Here is a 6,214-nt window from a genome sequence, read left to right as displayed (position 1 = left end):
CATCATTTTTATTTATAAAAAGCAAACCTTGAGAATAGAAAATAACTTTATTTCATTACTTTCCATATTTTATAGTTAAAAGCTAATTGTCAACACCTAAATAGGAAATAGAAAACACAGACACAATATGAATTGACAAGCACCAGCCTAAGAACTCCCCAGAATTGAAGCTATTGTGAAAGCCTTTAGAACAGTCATCACAAGTATTTTTGACAGACCAAAAGAAAACATTTTAAAGCAAAATGAAAAGAATGGCTGGAGGGATGACTTTATGGTTAAGAGCACATGAAGTTCTTACAGACACCCGAATTCAGTTCTCAATACCCACATTGGGTGGAGCAGCCACAAAGGGTAGCTCATAACTGCCTATAACTTCAATTCCAAAGAACCCAATAACATCTTCTGGCCTCTCCATTTACCCACATTCATATGCACATAAATGCAAGTACATTTGCAGGCACACACACACACACATACACGAAGTAAATCTTTTTTAATTAAAGGGAAAATGATGTATAAACAAAATAAGAATAATAAAAGAGAAAAAATAAAAAAGGAATAAAAAATTCTACATACAAAATCTATATTAAATGAATAATTTCCTAGAAGAGGTCAAAAGAAAGTTTAGCAAATACTGAGTCATCAAACCAGAAGGCAGAATAATGAAATTATAACATCTAGGGGGAAAAAAAGAATGTTAACACATCCTAAGAAACTTCTGAGACACTGTAAAGCAAACCAAGGATGAATTATGAAACTTGCCTAAGAAGAATGAACAGACAAAAAGAATGAAATATATAAGAAAAGACAAAAATTTGACGAACAAGTGAATCTCTTAATTCAAAAAGCTCAACAAAAAAAACAAGTGGCACATGTATACAGACAGTCACACACATGCACACACACACACACAGAGAGAGAGAGAGAGGGATAGAGAGGAGAGTCTCTGTTCAGAGGAGCAAAAGCAAAGATAAAGGAATAATCTCAAAAGTAAGAGATGACTGATCATCTAAACTAAGATTATTCTAATTTATCATGAGAAACCTTACTGATCAGAAAATAGTAAGGTGATATATTTAAAATACTGAAAGACAGAAACAAACTGTCAAATGATGGTTGTAATTCTGGCAATACTCCCCTTCAAAAATGAATATGTTCTCCAGTAAAAGAAAACAAGACAATTTGCTGCCAGTGTACTTCCCCACATGAAAGGTGAATTGTGTCCCTCTGGTTGAAATTCAAGAGTACTAGACAAGAATATAAAGTCACATTAACAAAGATCTGGAAGTTAAGAAATAGAAGTCACCAGCAAAATAATTATGACACTACAGCTTTTTTTTAAACAGGACATAAAAAATAAATACATAAAAGAGTTATTAATATGTTATATAAAGTTTTGCATAAGATTAAAATTAAACTTTATTGAAATAAAATTGTTACAACTTTAGAGTATAAAAGCTTATGATCAACAAATAAAATATTCATAAATGATTATATATACATATATTCAATTAAGCCCAAATGAATATAATAAGGATGAAATGTAAAATATATAGAAAACAATTGATAAATGGTTAATAGTATTACATTTAGTAGGAAGTATTCTGATGTAATTGTGTAATTGGATTTCCCTCCCCATGTTAAAAAGAGAGAGAGAGAAATTAAAACAACGAATTCTTAATACATGGGGATGAAAAAGAATAAACCATAATGTGTAGTGGTATTTTGAGATACGTGACCACTGCAAAATTGTGGCAGTCAGCAAAAGATTCAGAGATCTGAGCAATAATAACAGCATTAGCAGGACAAACAAAATACCCCTACATGTATCTCGTATCTTACTTGGATTAATAGCTTAAAATTTGCATAGTAAACTTGTATATCCCCATCTTTAAAGAATCCGCAGGTTATATATTATACATTTTTGGAGAGTAGATCCATTGTGAACCTGATTTGCCCCAGCAGAGTGTAGGTGACCTATGTCCCCCTAGATATCCTGCACTATAAAGGATGGCTATTTTAACATGCAAAGGATTGATGGGCACCAGCCCCCTCCTCTTGAGTCAAACCCAGATAGTTGTTAATGGCAGAGTGGAAAGGCTCTGTTGAGGGACTCCAAGGCATATATGAAGCTCTGGTTATTGGCCGACTCTCAGGTGCCTGCAGTGGCTGAAGGATGTCTAGCAAGTGTTAGAGAACATAGCTTCAGCTCCAACTATCAGGTCTGTGTAGAACTGATAAGGATGTCAAAAGAAATTTGATTTGCTACCACACTATGACTACTTTCTACCTTCCAGTTCTGTGATAAGATTCCAAGTTCAACAAACAAAAAATCTTTTAAAATTCAAAGCTATGAACCATGTATGAAATAAGACACATAAATTTTGATTTTATGGAACTAAGTTACCTTGCTCAGTATAATTTTTCCCAATTCCAAACATTTACCTGCAAATTTCATTATTTCATTTTCCTTAGTGCTGAATCAAAAATCCACTGTATTTGTGAACACACTTTCTTGATCTATTTATCAGTTGACAGACATTTTGGTTGACTATACATGCCTAGTTCTCGTGAACTGAGTCACAATAAACACTGATGTGTGAGTATTTCTTTAGTATAAATCCTTTTACTATATTTCTAGGAGTGACACAGCTGGGTTATCTGGCAGTTTTACTTTTGGTTTTGTTTTGTTTTGTTTTTCAGAAACCTCTGGACTGACTTCCACAGTGGACGAACAATTCTACATTCCCACTAAGTATATCTAAGGGTTCCCTTTCCATACATCAATGTCTGTATTTTTGTCATTTGTTTGCTTGACGATATCTATTCTGACTGTGATGAGGCAGAACCTCAAAGCACTTTTATCTGCATTCCTCTGATAGATAAGAGTGCAATGCTTTCAAACTCTTTCTACAAAGTCGTTATTAATCTGGTGCCAATACCAGATAAAGATACAAAAAAAGTGAGGATTGATCTCTGTTACCAAAGAAAAAATTCAATAAAATATTGCAAATATTTATTGTATCGTGTATGTTAAACTCCCCTTCTTTGCCTAAGATTCAACCAAATGGGCCAAAAATATTGAAAAGTCTTTTATTAGTTTTCATCTCTCTCTCTCTCTCTCTCTCTCTCTCTCTCTCTCTCTCTCTCTCTCTCTCTCTCTCTGTGTGTGTGTGTGTGTGTGTGTGTGTTCCCCTTATCCAGTTTTATTACTGGGGAATTATGGGTTTCTGGCAATGAATTTGATAGTGTTTCCTTTCTTTCTAATTTGTGAAATCTTTCTTCTTTTTTTTAACTGGGTCTTTTTTTTAAAATCTTTTTTTTTATTGAGAAAATGAGAAAAAAAAACAAGTTTCCACCTCCTCCCAGCCTCCCATTTCCCTTCCCCTCCTCCCACCCTTCTCCCCCTCCTTCCACCCTTCTCCTCCTCCTTCTCCAGTCCAAAGAGCAGTCAGGGTTTCTTCTTCAAAAATGTGTGTCACTTGGAGACAACAAAGAGTTGGATATTGTTTTGAAACATACTCAGCCAATCAGTGTCTACTTGTTGGTGACTTAAGGCTATGTACACTTAAGATATTACTGAAATTTGCTTACTAATGCCTGCAATTTTTTGGCTGTTTTAAGATTATTATTACCTGTATTAGCTGGTTTATTGTATTGAACAAGAATACTTTCTTCATCCTAGCACTCCTTTGTTCTGTATGAAATTTTTTCTATTGGGGGATCTCATGACATATTCCTTTGTCTTCTTCAGTGCTGATTTAGTGTTCATAAAATTCCTTGTTTTGTGCTTGTCATGAACTGTCATTATTTCTCTATAACCTTCATCTTCCTTGACAATTACTGATATAGCTTAAATATATGACCCCATGTTTTTCTGGTTTTTAGGTTTACTGATGTGAGATCAGTGTTTTTGTCAAGTGCTTGCCTTTGTAGCATGGTAAGCATTATTCCATTACAGTTTTAATATTCCTTCCTTTGTGATTTTGACATATTTAACTATAATGTCTCATATAGAAGTTCTCCTCCAGACATGTCTGTTAGGATTTTTTAATACCATTTTGTGTGATGTAAGTTTCTTTCGCTGAATGTGGATGATGTTCTGATATAATTTTAGTGAATAGAATTCTCTATGTGTTTAGTTTTTAATCTCTGTTTTGTCTTCTAGTCCACAGTTGCTTAGCTTTGCTCTTTTGATTGTATGTACCCCAGACTTTTTGGAAATTCTTTCCATGTTCTTTTTATTTTTATTGATGTTTAGTGTAATATTGCCCCAAACTTATTCTCCATTCCTGTTAATTCATTTTTTGCTTTTTCAAATATTTTTAATTATATTTATAATTATGGTCATTTTTGAGCATGAGCTTTTAATATCCAGTATTTCTATTTTTCAAAATATCAATTTCTTGGTGACTTTTGTCTTCTATGCTGCTGACTTTTTCATCTATATTGTGTATTTTGTCACACATATTTTTAACCTTCACTTTTATGTTGCTAACTTTTCTCTCCAGATCTTTGACTGAATTCATCTGCTAATATTTATAATGTTTGAAGTCATTTATAAGTAGACTTTTGAGTCTTATTTATTTATTTATTTATTTTGAGACAGAGTTACTTTGTGTAGCTTTGGCTATAGATGTAACTTTCTGTCTTGTCCAATCCCACAGTCATCAGTCCCAAAGAAACACACAGAGGCTTATATTAATTATAAATTGATGATCTATTAGCTCAGACTCATTATTAACTATCTCTTACAACTTAAATTAACCCATAATTCTTGTCTATGTTTAGTCATGTGGCTTGGTACCTTTTCTCAGTGAAGCATTCTCATCTTGCTCCCTCTACATCTGGCTGGTGATTGACTCTCTGCCAGAATTCTCTTAGTATGTTTGCCTTGCCTATATAGGAATATCTGGCTACTTGCCAATCAGTATTTTATTCAACCAACATAAATGACAAATCTTTTTCTTTCATCACACGACAAAGCTTTATTCATCCTCAGCTACTTAGGAAAGGCAAGCTCACTAGCGCTTCACTTGAGTATGCTGTCATCTTGAGCTTCTGCCCGTTCTCTCTCAATTCATTTCAGCTCATCTAGTCTCTTCTTTTCCTCTGCTGCCACCCTCCTCTCCTCCTCTGCCCGAGGCTTAGGGTAACTATAGCGCTTGGTGCCGTAGGCCACGCCAAGGACCAGGGCTGAGTATTGGCCGAGCTTGATGAGTGGAGAGACCTGAACTGGGGGCATCATCTTGTCCGTGACATTCACGCCAGAAGCTTAACTCAAATGACAAATCTTTACAGTGTGTAAGAGTATTATCCCACAGCATTTCCCTTTTTGTATTTTCAAAAGAAGAATAGTGATTCTAATCTCCTTTGTTTACATTTTTTCCTGACCACTATTCATAACAACTTGTAACCAACATGCTAAACAAAGACAAAGATTTATAATCCATTTTTGAGGAGAATGTGGGTATAGTTTTCTAGGCTACTTCTTCCTGATTGGGGCACTGGTAATATTATAGGGACCCAAAGAAAATTTAGGATTATGGTCAAATAATTACTGGAGTATTCCATGAGGCTGGAACATCCTATTCAGCAGCCTTGAAGCTGTTCTACATGTAGAACTCAGAAGAAACTATAACAAAGGTGTTCTGAGTCTTTGGATCATCTGGGCCATCTTCTATTATCAGAGATTTTAGGGTGTCTTCCTCAATAAAACCTTCTTTTTCTTAATCCTGAATGAATCCACAGCTTCTAATTTCCTGTGGAAACAAAAGAAAAGCATCTTCTCCAAAGTAAAATATCTTTAAGACTTAAATTTTGAAGTCAAAGCATTTTCAAAATATATAGGTTAGATTAATCCAGCAGCATTTATAATCAAGTGTCTTTTAGCAGCTGTTGCTACTTCCCTAACAGTCAAACACTTAAAAAAACAATGCAATAACGTGCAGTATCCAGATTCTTTGTATATTTTCCATCATTACATGGATTTTCTTTTTACTCTCTTCATTTTATTTTTATTTTTAAATTTTTGGTTTTGTGAGAAAGGGTTTCTCTGTATATCATTGGCTGTTCTGGAACTCATACTATAGACCAGACTGGCCTCAAACTAACAGAGATATACCTACCTCTTCCTCCCAAGTGCAAGGATTAAAGGTGTGTGCTACCACGCCGAACTCCTTTATTTCTTTGTTTCAAGGACTTTCTCTATCCT

The 6,214-nt window shown here is 34.4% G+C and overlaps 1 pseudogene; it reads right to left on the bottom strand.

Annotated features, from left to right (window-relative positions):
- Positions 1-5,032: 5,032 nt before the first annotated feature.
- LOC142840157 (ATP synthase F(0) complex subunit e, mitochondrial pseudogene) lies at positions 5,033-5,248 on the bottom strand (annotated as a pseudogene).
- Between the last annotated feature and the right edge of the window lie 966 nt (positions 5,249-6,214).

The sequence above is a fragment of the Microtus pennsylvanicus genome, chromosome X, assembly GCF_037038515.1.
Source record: "Microtus pennsylvanicus isolate mMicPen1 chromosome X, mMicPen1.hap1, whole genome shotgun sequence".
NCBI lineage: Eukaryota > Metazoa > Chordata > Mammalia > Rodentia > Cricetidae > Microtus > Microtus pennsylvanicus.
The sequence above is the reverse complement of the archived record's forward strand: the minus strand, read 5'-3'. Positions and strand labels throughout refer to the sequence as shown.